Consider the following 12,423-nt stretch of genomic DNA (forward strand, 5'->3'; position numbering starts at 1 on the left):
GCAAGGGCAGGGACCGAACCCGCAACCTCATGGTTCCTAGTCGGATTCGTCAACCACTGCGCCACGATGGGAACTCCTTTATTTATTTATTTATTTATTTATTTATTTTTTAGCTCTTAGTTTTATTTATCTTTTCTATCTTTAGTTTCCTGTTCACTTATTTCTACTCTAATCTTTGTCAGTTCCTTCCTTTCTACTAACTCTGGGCTTCATTTGTTCTTCTAATTTCTTTTATATATAATGATTTTTATTTTTTCCATTATAGCTGATTTACAGTGTCCTGTCAGTTTTCTACTGCACAGCAAGGTGACCCAGTCACACATACACGTATACATTCTTATTTCTCACATTATCATGCTCCATCACAAGTGACCAGACATAGTTCCCAGTGATATACAGCAGGATGTTCTTCTAGTTCCTTGAGGTGTAGAGGTAGGTTGTTTTAGACTTTTCTTATTTCTTGAGGTAGGCATTTATCACTAACAATGTCCTTCTTAGAACTTCTTTTGCTTCATCCCATAAATTTTTTTATTTCTTCTTTCATCTATTGGTTATTCAGTAGCATACTGTTTGATCTCCACATGTTGTGAATTTTCTAGTTCTCTTCATGTAATTAATTTTTAGTTTCATACCACTGTGGTCAGAAAAGATCTTTGATATGATTTCAATCCTTTTAAATTTATTAAGCCTTGTTTGGTGGCCTAACAGAAGCATCTATCTTGGAAAATGTTCCATGTACACTTGAGAGGAATATGTATTGTTGCTTTAGGATCGGATGTTCTGTAAAACCCTTTTAAGTCCATCTGACCTACATATCGCTTAAGGTTGTAGTTTCCCTATTGAATTTCTGTCTGGATGATCTATCCATTGATGATATTAAGCTATTAAAGTCCCCTACTATGCACAGCTCTCTATTTTTCCCTTTAGATCTGCTAATATTTGTTTTATATGTTTAGGTGCTCCTTTCTTAGGTGCATAAATACTTACAAATGTCACAACCTGTTGTGTTATTAACCCCTTTATCATATAACACACTTGTCTCTTTATTACAGTCTCTGCCTTAAGTCCATTGATTTTTTTTCTTTTTATAGCCACACTGTGGCACATGGAAGTTCCCAGGCCAGGGATCGAACTGGAGCTCCAACTGTAGGCCTAGGCCACCGCCACAGCAAGACTGGATCCAAGCTGCATCTGCAACCTATACCGCAGCTGGCAGCAACACCAGATCTTTAACCCACTGAGTGAGCCCAGGGATCGAACCCTCACCCTGATGAAGACTACACTGGGTCCTTAACTTCCTGAGCCACAAAAGCGAACTCCAAAAGTCTGTTTTATCTGATATAAGTATAGCTACTCCAGTTTTCTTTTGGTTTCCATTGCACCGACTATGTTTTTCCATCCCTTCACTTTCATCTGTGTGTGTCCTTCCATCTAAAGTGTCTCTTGTAGGCAGCATACAGATCAGTCTTGGGTTTTTTTTAACCCCTTCAATCACTCTATGTCTTTTTATTGGAGAACTTAGTCCATTTATATTTAAAGTAACTAATGATAGGTATGTGCTTACTGCCATTTTGTTCATTGTTTCTAGATGTTTCTGGGGTTCTTCTCTGCACCTTTCTTCTTCTCCTGCTCTTTTCATTCCGGTTTGATGACTTCAGTGGTATGTTTACATTCCTTGCTCTGTATCTTTTGTGTATTTACTACAGGCTATTGTGTTGTGGTTACCGTAAGGCTTACACATAACACCTTATAACACCCTGTTTTAAGCTGTTAACTCAAGTACGATCCCATGCTAAAACTCAGTATCTTTACTCTGCCCTCTACATTTTATGTTTCTGACATCACATTTTACATCTTTTTATCTTGTGTACCACTTGACTAATTATTGTAATCATAGTTATTTTTACTTCTTTCATCTTTTAACCTTCATACTAGCTTTTTAAGTCATTAATCTACAATCTTCACTATATATTTACTTTTTCAGTGAGATTTCTTCTTTCATATGCATTCTTTTTACTGACTAGCACCCTTTCTTTTCAACTTAAAGAAGTTAGCGCTACTGGTCATTATGAGGCTGAGTGGAAACAGATTCCAAGGAGAGAAGAACAATCAGAGGACACCTCTTCTCGGGGCTCAGGCTGGGAGTGCTCCTCTCTGCCTCCTGCTGCACACCAGAGAAGAGGTTTCAGATCAAGATGGCAACACAGGAAGGTCCTAAATTCACCTCCCTCCACAGACACACAAGAGTCTCTCGCTATATATGAAACAACTTCCTCTTTTAAAAAACTAAAGGCTGACTGAGTGACAACTATATATCAGGCAAACAAGAAGAAAACTATATTAAAGTGAGTAGGACAGCCAACTAATCTATGACAAAGGAGGCAAGAATATACAATGGAGAAAGGACAGCTTGTTCAGTAAGTGGTGCTGGGAAAACTGGACAGCCGCATGGAAAAAAAATGAAATCAGAACACTCCCTAACACCATACACAAAAATAAACTCAAAATAGATTAAAGACCTAGATATAAGAACAGACACTATAAAACTCTTAGAGGAAAACAGGCCAAACACTCTCTGACATAAGCGACAGCAACATCTTCTCAGATCCACCTCCTAGAGTAATGACAATAAAAACAAAAATAAACAAATGGGACCTAATCAAACTTAAAAGTTTCTCCACAGCAAAGGAAACCCTAAACAAAACAAAAAGACAACCCACAGAATGGGAGAAAATCTTTGCAAATGAAGCGACTGACAAGGGATTCATCTCCAAAATTTATAAACACCTCTTATAACTCAATACCAAAACAACAAACAACCCCATCAAAAAAATGGGCAGAAGATCTCAACAGACAATTCTCCAAAGAAGACATACGGATGGCCAAAAAACACATGAAAAGATGTTCAACATCACTCATTATTAGAGAAATGCCAATCAAAACCACTATGAGGTACCACCTTACACCAGCCAGAATGGCCATCATCCAAAAGTCTACAAATAAGAAGTGCTAGAGAGGGTGTGGAGAAAAAGGAACCCTAGTACACTGTTGGTGGGATTGTAAATTGGTGCAACCACTGTGGAAAGCAGTATGGAGATTCCTCAGAAAACTAAACATAGAACTACCATTTGATCCAGCAGTCCCACTCCTGGGCATCTATCCAGAGAAAACCATGCCTCGCAAAGACACATGAACTCCCGTGTTCACTGCAGCACTATTTGCAACAGCCAAAACATGGAAACAACCTAAACGTCCATTGACAGAGGAGTGGATCAAGAAGATGTGGTACATATACACAATGGAATATTACTCAGCCATTAAAATGAACGAAATACCAGCATTTTTAGCAACATGGATGGACCTAGAAATTATGCTAAGTAAAGTCAGTCAAACAACGAGACACCAGCATCAAATGGTATCACTGACACGTGGAATCTGAAAAAAGGACACAATGAACTTCTTTGCAGAACAGATACTGACTCACAGACTTTGAAAAACGTATGGTTTCCAAAGGAGACAGTTTGGGGGGTGGGGGGATGCGCTGGGGTTGTGGGATGGAAATCCTATAAAATTGGATTGCGATGATCATTGTACAACTATAAATGTAGTAAATTCATTGAGTAATAAAAATATATATATAATAAATACATCTATAAACAAACAAAAAATAAAGTGAGTAGGAGAGGACGGCTCACAAACCCCATCCCCAGCATGCCAATTCCACGAATGGCAGGGAACTCAAAACCCACAGATTCTCCCCGAAAAACAAAGACTTCAAACCTCACATTGGGCACTGCAATTTTTTGTTTGTTTGTTTTAGTCTTTTTAGGGCCACACTCATGGCATATGTAAGTTCACAGGCTAGGGGTCAAATCAGAGCTGCAGCTGCCAGCCTACACCACAGCCACAGCAATGCAGGATCCAAGCCACATCTGTAACCTACACCACAGCTCACAGCAACACCAGATCCTTAACCAACTGAGCAAGGCCAGGGACAGAACCCATGTCCTCATGGACACTAGTCAGGTTCCTTACTGCTGAGCCACGTCAGGAACTCTGGCACTGAGTCTTTGAAGACACACACTTGACAGCTGAGCCCCCAGCACATCTAATTTTGAAAATCAATGGAGCTCATGGTCTGAGACCCATGAGACAGAGACAATCAGAGAAACACCTCTTAAAGAGCTCATACTCACCCACCCCAATGTCCAGTTCAGAGGTAGCTGATCATGCCCAGATTTAAAGGGGGCTTATGTGCTTATATTAAAACCTCAGCCTGAGGGCAGGCATCTAATTTAACATATGTATCTAGAAGCCAGCTGGAACATTCTCTGGGGATGGAGAAACATGGGCATCATCTTTGCTCTCTTCCTCCAGAGCACCGGTATATCCCATAAGGGATCCTTTACATCTCTCTTGTATCCCAATTTTTGCAGCTGTCACCCAGAAAATAACTCTTGACTACCTGGCTCTGGAGGTCAGGGGAGCTTGCGTTCTTGGTCACATGGGACTATAATAATAGGTACCACCCAGAAAGGAGCTCATAACCCTCTCGTGTACCCTGATTTTTGTGACTGCTGCTAAGGGACACTTCTACATCATCTGGCTCTGAGGACCAGTGGGGCTTACACCTGTGGGTCCCATAGGACTGTAACCACTGGAGAAAGAGTTTTTAAAGAGCTGCCACCCTAGAGCACAAGAGGCAAAAGACTTTTGAGCTCTGTCTTTCTGTGAAGGAGGTCTAATAGCTAATCATCATGACTGTGGCCTGGGGCAGGTTTCTAATTAAACAATTCTTACCTAGAGGCTGCTGTAATCCTTTCCAAAGGGGGAGAAAATATTGCCACTATCTTTGCACTCACCCTCTGCCATGCTCCAAAGCACCAGTGTCTCTAGAGGACAGCTTTACATGTGTCTGGTGCAGTTTCTGCAACCAACATCCAGAGGATGCCCTTTGATCACCTGTCCCTAGTGGCAGGAAGGGCTTGTGTTCTGGGGTCTCATGGGACTGTGGTAACTGGGGAGGGATGGTTCTTGGCAGGAGACTGTGCAGACAGTGGGGGCACATACCGCCCCCCACCCCCCGGTGTTTGTATCAAAGAGGCCACTGTGCCTGTCCTGGAGCTTTGGACTAAGTGTCAGGCTTCAAGTCTGGCACATTCGGTGGCCTATGGAGATGCTCACAAGAATGGAGGCTGTAGACACTATCTTGGGGCTCTCCCTCTCTGCCTTGCTCCAGTCCACCAATATCTCCCAAGAAAGGAGCTTATACATGCATCTGAACAGTGTATCCTGAGCCTTGAGACTGCTGCCCAGGGGGCACCTCCAGATTGTTTGGATCTGAGAACACAAGGCCACTCCTTCAAGACTAAGAAAAGTGGATGGTTTTTCTACTATATAGAATCAACACAGAGAATCAAGGAAAATGAAGAAACAGAGGAATATGTTCCAAATGAGTTAACAAGATAAAATCTTAGGAAAAACACATTAATGAAACAAAGATAAGTAATTCACCTGATAAGAAGTTCAAAGTAATGATCATAAAGATGCTCACTGAACTAGGAAGACAGATGGATGAAGACAGTGAAAACTTTGTTCAAGAGATGGAAAATACAAGAAAACACCATGCAGAAATCACAAGCTAAAGAACATAATAAGCAAAATGGAAAACACACTAGAGGCATTCAAGAGCAGACAAGATGAAGCAAGAAAGAATGAAAGAAGACAGAATCAGTCAACTTGAAGAAAAGGCAGTAGAACTCACCTAGTCAGAGCAGCAAAAAGAAAAAGAACAGAAAGATGTGAGGACAGTTTAAAGAGGATTATGGGACAATATCAAACAGACTAATGTTCACCTTTTAGGGCTTCCAGAAGGAGAAACAAAGAGGGCAGAAGTCTTATTTGAAGAAATAATGGCTGAAAACTTGCCTACCTTGGGGAAGGAAAAAGACACCCAGATCCAAGAAGCCTGGAGAGTTCCAAGTAAGATGAACCCAAAAAGACCCAAACCAAGACACATTATAACTAAAATATAAAAAGTTAAAGACAAAGAGAGAAGATTAAAAGCATCAAACAAAAACGCTCTGTTACAAACAAGGAAACCCCCATAAGACTACAGGCAGATTTTTTTTCAGCACAAATTTTGCAAGCCAGAAGGGAGCAGCATGAAATATTTAAAATGCTAAAAGAAAAAACTTCCAACTAAGAATACTTGGCAAAGTTATCATCCAGAATTGAAGGAGAAATAAATGTTTTCCAGATAAGCAAGCGCTAAAAGGGTTCATCACCACTCAACTGACCTTACAAGAAATGTTAAAGGGACTTCTTTAAGTGTAGACTACTACTATAATTTTAAAAACAGAAAAGTTATCCAGACTCACAGACACAGACAACAGACTTGATGCCAAGGAGGAGGGAGAAGAGAGTGGGATGGACTGGGAGTTTGGGATTAGTAGATACAAGCTATTACATTTAGAATAGACAGACAGCAAAGTCCTATTATGTAGCATAAGGAACTATACCCAATCTTCTGGGATAGACCATGATGGAAAAGAATATTTGAAAAGAATGTACATAGGCACTCCCTGCCTGACATGCTGTGTGGTCCCCCAGTCTCCCCGGCTACCTTCCCTAGGCATGGCACAGGGGCTCGCCTCACTATGGCAGCAGCACAGCACAGCACCCTCGACTTCACGCTTGGCGCCAAAGCTGATGGCAAGACCATTCTGAAAGGCCTCCAGTCCATTCTCCAAGAGCAGGGGATGACAGAGTCAGTGGGTATTTAGTGACCAACATCAACAAAAATAGCACGTTCGCCAATTTGAGAATTTAGCCACATGGATTGGTGTTGCCGGACCTTCGGGGTTACGACAGTAATGTGCAAGGCAAAGAGGCCGACAGGCTTTTGAACAAAGTAGAAGAAAGAGGAGTTCCTGTCATGGCTCAGTGGTTAATGAACCCAAGTAGTATCCATGAGGACTCGGGTTCAATCCCTGGCCTTGCTCAGTGGGTTAGGATATGGCATTGCTGTGAACTATGGTATAGGCTGCAGACGTGGTTGGATCCTGAGTTGCTGTGGCTGTGATGTGGGCCAGAAGTTGTAGCTCCGATAAGATTTTACACTCAGAACAGTTTGGAAATGTTCCTATCCTCAGTGAGGATGTTAATTTGGCAGAAAGTGATTTGGCGTATATCCATGCCATCATGGGCAGTGGCAAAGATTACACTGGCCAAGATGTACTGATTCTGGGAGGTGGACATGGGGGCATATTATGTAAATAGTCAAGATGAAACCAAAGATGGTCACTATGGTAGACAGCGACAAATGGTGATTGACAGAGGTAAGAAACACCTGAGAAAAAAAAGATCTTAGACGATCTTAAAGGAGACTGCTATCGGGTTCTAATATTAGACTGTATTCCAGTTCTGAAGAACTATGCCAAAGAAGGGAGAGAGTTTGATTATGTGATTAATGATTTGACAGCTGTTCCAATCGCCACATCTCCACAAGAAGATTCCACATGGGAGTTTCTCATTGATTCTTGACCTCTCAATGAAAGTATTAAAACAGGATGGGAAATATTTCACAGGGGAACTGTGTCAATTTGACGGAAGCTCTGTCACTCTATGAAGAATAGCTGGGGCACCTGTATTGTCCTGTGGAATTCTCGAAGATCATCTGTGTCCCTTCATATTTGGAACTGTGGGTATTTTACACTGTTTGGAAGAAAGCTCAACCTTGAAAATCAGTTTCCCATAATCACGTGTGCTGCAAAGAGCCTTCCTGACCTTCTTATTCTGTACATGATAGCGAAACGAGTCAAGCAACTGACTGAATTCCTTCAAGTTTCCATTTTTTAATTATTTTTTCATATAAAAAACAAATGGAAAAATGTATATTTTGATGAGCTAGGGTGTTATTTTTTTTGAAAGTCAGCTGAAGGATAATTAGACAGCACAGTGAAGGCTGCTGCTAAATGCACTGAACCCCTATAAAGTGATTTTTTTTTTTTCTGTGTAGGCTTCTTTTGTTCTTGTTTTGGTAGACTTTGAATTTGGTTGTTTGGAGGAATGAACATCATTGTTGTCTTCTGGAGGGATGTTGTTTAGGGAGTTTCTTTCCAGCCCAAATTGACACCAATGCTAAAATCTGTTGCTTATAAAGAAAGACTTTAAAAAATGAATAGCAATGTTTCAAATGAGAAATTCAAAATAAATAAATAAGTAAAAATAATGTATGTAAAAAGTTAATTAATCACTGATAATTTGAACATTAACTAGACAGTTGATAATTTTTAATGAGATATATAGTGAAATATTTATGGATAAAATAATATACTACCTGGGATTTGTTTCAAAATATGATGGGCAAGAGCATGGGCTAAATATAAAAAAAGAAAACTAGACAGGCCATGAGCTAATAACTGCTGGAATTCGGTGACAGGTTCATGAGGGTTCAGCATGTTGTCCACTTTGGTACACATCTGAATATATCCAAAGAACACAGTGAACCTTGGTGCTTCCCTACTGCTCAGACTATAGAATCCAAACTCCTCAACAAGACAAGAGAAAGCTTTTCATAATCTAACCCCAACCCGTCTGTCTTGGCTTATGTACCTGAAGGTCTAGGCACACCAACATTCGCTGTTCCCTGAACAAGCCACACACTTTCTTATCTTTACACTTCTGCTAATGTTGTTTTCTCTTCATTATCTCCTGAATGAAACACTTGTCCTATTCGAAGTCCCAGCTCAAATGTCACCTCACTGTGGAGCACTAAGCACCTCAGTGTGAACCTGATCCCTTCTCTCAGACAACCATTCACCCCATTTGCCTTCGTAGTTTGTTCTTGCCGGCCATACAGCAATGAGTTGGCCTACTCCTACGCTACAGTAAGCTGGCTGTAGAAGGAGGAGTTCTGGTAGTAAGTGTATAGATTTGAGCATCTCAAGGGCAAGTAAAACATCCTTCCTTGTTCTAGCACCAAGGACAATATCTGGCACATATAACCCAGACTTAAATATTCAAAGTTGTTGTATATTCGCAAATTCTCACACAAAATATGTAATTAGCTTATATATACACACTTTAAATTAAAGCACAACACCCTACAGAGTTAGCACATGATAAACAATGGTAGTTAGCATCAATTTTAAATTAGACCCTCTAAACAGTTCCTCTCTCCTGTTCTCCAAAAAATAAACACTATGAACTGCAAACTTTGTATTACATGATTTCAAACCTTCTTCTTATATTTATAATCATCATGTTTCTATGAAGTTGTAATTTGTGAGTACACTAAGTTTGTCACCTCTCTGAGCCTCAACTTCTTTATCTACAAGAAGAGAAACTGGAGTACTTCAACTCCAAGCCTTCTCCAAACCTGAATTCTACCTCTAATCCATGGTTACAGAAATATCAATGCCTTGGCTTCTATCTAATACTTCAATGAAACCACTACTATACTAAACAGTCTGAAAGGCTGCTTGAAGGTGAGGCCCATGCTGTCTGTATCCCCCATGTCTAGCACAATGCCTTATACTTCTCAAATCCTCAATACACATTCAGTGAATTAAATATAATGCTTAATAAATTAAACACATTATGGATTAATAATTACAAAGCTTTCTAAATACCTACAAAACTTTCAGGGCTCAAATGATTCATAAAATGAATTATCATGCAAATACTACACAACTGTAATCAAATTAAATTAAAATAGTATTCCAAACGGGGTACTTAATGCAGAAGTGTATTAAACCATAAAGGTTGTGTGCACCCTCTCCTGGCTAACAGTTGGAATAACACTGAATTAAAGCAAGAAATGAACTGACCATGAAGTACAACTGAAAATAAAACTAATTCAAAACTGTAGGTTTTTATGAGAAATTTTTATAAGAAAGCCTGTGGGAGTTCCCATCGTGGTGCAACAAAAACAAATCCGACTAGGAACTATGAAGTTGCCAGTTTGATCCCTGGCCTAGCTCAGTGGGTTAAGGATCTGGTGTTGCCATGAGGTGTGGTGCAGGTCGCAGATGTGGCTCGGATCTGGCATTGCTGTGGCTCTGGCACAGGCCAGCAGCTACAGCTCCAGTTGGACCCCTAGCCTGGGAACCTCCATATGCCACGGGTGTGGCTCTACAAAGACAAAAGACAAAAAAAAAAAAAAAGAAAGAAAGAAAGAAAGCCTGCGAAGAGTCACTAGAGAAAACAAATTCAACAAAAGCAAGTTGGTGGAATTAACAAATGATACCACAGGTTATTGCTAGGATTCATTTCCTTCTTTAATATTATTTTCAAACAAATTTTAAGTTTTAAATCTTGGAGTTCCCATTGTGGCGCAGTGGAATCAAATCTGACTGGTATCCATGAGGATGCAGGTTTGATCCCTGGCCTTGCTCAGTGGGTCGGGGATCCAGCGCTGCCATGAGCTATGGTGTAGGTCGTAGATGCAGCTGGGATCCTATGTGACTGTGGCTGTGGTGCAGGTCAGCAGCTGTAGCTCCAATTCAACCCCTAGCCTGGGAACTTCCATATACTGCAAGTTTGGCCCTAAAAAAAAAAAAAAAAAGCAAAAACTAAATAAATAAGTAAATATATCTGCCTAGAACTCTAGCTTACTGTTAGCATTCTTTTTTTTTTTTAATTTTTTTATTTTTTGTCTTTTGTTTTTTTGTTGTTGTTGTTGTTGTTGCTATTTCTTGGGCCGCTCCTGCGGCATATGGAGGTTCCCAGGCTAGGGGTCGAATCGGAGCCGTAGCCACCGGCCTACGCCAGAGCCACAGCAACTTGGGATCCGAGCCGCGTCTGCAACCTACACCACAGCTCACGGCAACGCCGGATCGTTAACCCACTGAGCAAGGGCAGGGACCGAACCCGCAACCTCATGGTTCCTAGTCGGATTCGTTAACCACTGCGCCACGACGGGAACTCCACTGTTAGCATTCTAAAGTTCTTTTAAAAAAAAAAAAAAAAAAAAAAAACCACTGAAAGGCAGAGTTCCCGTCGTGACACAGCGGAAATGAATTCACTAGGAACCATGAGGTTGCGGGTTCCATTCCTGGCCTTGCTCAGTGGGTTAAAGATCCGGCATTGCTGTGAGCTGTGGTGTAGGCTGACAGCTATAGCTCAGATTCAACTCCTAGCCTGGGAACTTACATATGCTGCAGGTGAGGCCCTAAAAAGCAAAAACCAAAAACAAACAAAAAAAGAACACTGAAAGGCAACCAGGATCAACTTTTATCATTTTGAAATTCAAATATCACTACTAATATTTACTGTATGTTTTCATTTACCAAGAAAGTCAAATCCGTTTCGCTTCGTTGTATCTCTGCAAATCCGGTGAAGGAAGGCAGGCATGAATCAGCATTACAGAGCACTTGTACACAAAACACACACAGGGACCCACCCATGGTGAGACTGCCAGAGTTCAAGCAGAAAGTGGATGGTGTGCTGGAGCTAGCATATGAATCTCCTTAGTCTCATTATTCTAGTGATTTCTACCTACCAATACTTGAAGATTAGGTTTCAGTACCACTTTTCAAATTCCGCCCATAGTCATTTGGTATTGAAGAGCAGGAGATAACAAACCAAATTTTAGGATTAAGAGTTAACTCAGTCTGTATCTGTAAGTTTGCAAAGTCACAATTTGACAGAACTAATACTCCCTCTTTGTTACTCAAAGTTCATTTTGAAATTTAGTACAAAGTATACCCAAGTCCCAAGTGAAGATATTATTCGCCTCAGGCTCAATCTTAAGAAAATCACGCTATTATAGATGCATCAAGGTAAAAAATTCTTTGTCCCAAATTTACTTCAGATAACATTAAGTTAATCCCACACTTGAGACTGAATAAAAAGAACATCCTTCCTCTTGCTTTAATTAAAATCTAAAATAAAGGGCTGAAGTGATATGCGTATTCTCATAACTCAATATAATTTTACTTTGTGAAAGTCAAGGACAATCAAACAAGGAAACAAAAGTTTAGCAAACAAAAAACGTAAAATCCCAGCAAGTCTGGACCATTAACAGCTCAGTTGCTCGCCCTGGGCACTACTGACTTTTCAGGCAGGTCACTCTTTGTTGTGGAGGCTGCCCTGTGCCTTCCTCACAGGATGCTGAGTAGCATCCCTCACCTTCACCCACTAGATGCCTGTGGCACCTGTTGCCTTGCGACAACCAAAGACGTCTCCAGACATAGTCAAATATCTCCTTGGTGGAGTGAGGGACAAAACTGCTCCCAATTGGAAGTCACTGTTAGCTAAAGCAGCCTTAAAAACAAACAAACACAAAACAGAGCTAGTCTGCGCAGACCAGGGAGCATGACATCTCTGTTCCTGTTATTACAATATTCGCATGTGGATGGTTGATAAATCAGATTTTCTCACTCTGCTTTATTCATAAACCCCAAGTGGGCCCTTAAG

The 12,423-nt window shown here is 40.6% G+C and overlaps 1 protein-coding gene and 1 pseudogene across 4 annotated transcripts in view; one reads left to right on the forward strand and one right to left on the reverse strand.

Moving 5' to 3' along the window:
• Positions 1-12,423, reverse strand: part of MRPL22 (mitochondrial ribosomal protein L22) — a 49,379-nt gene that overhangs the window by 24,263 nt on the left and 12,693 nt on the right. The gene's annotated exons all lie outside the window — the stretch shown is intronic.
• Positions 5,679-10,015, forward strand: LOC100524718 (annotated as a pseudogene).

This window comes from Sus scrofa, chromosome 16, assembly GCF_000003025.6.
Source record: "Sus scrofa isolate TJ Tabasco breed Duroc chromosome 16, Sscrofa11.1, whole genome shotgun sequence".
NCBI lineage: Eukaryota > Metazoa > Chordata > Mammalia > Artiodactyla > Suidae > Sus > Sus scrofa.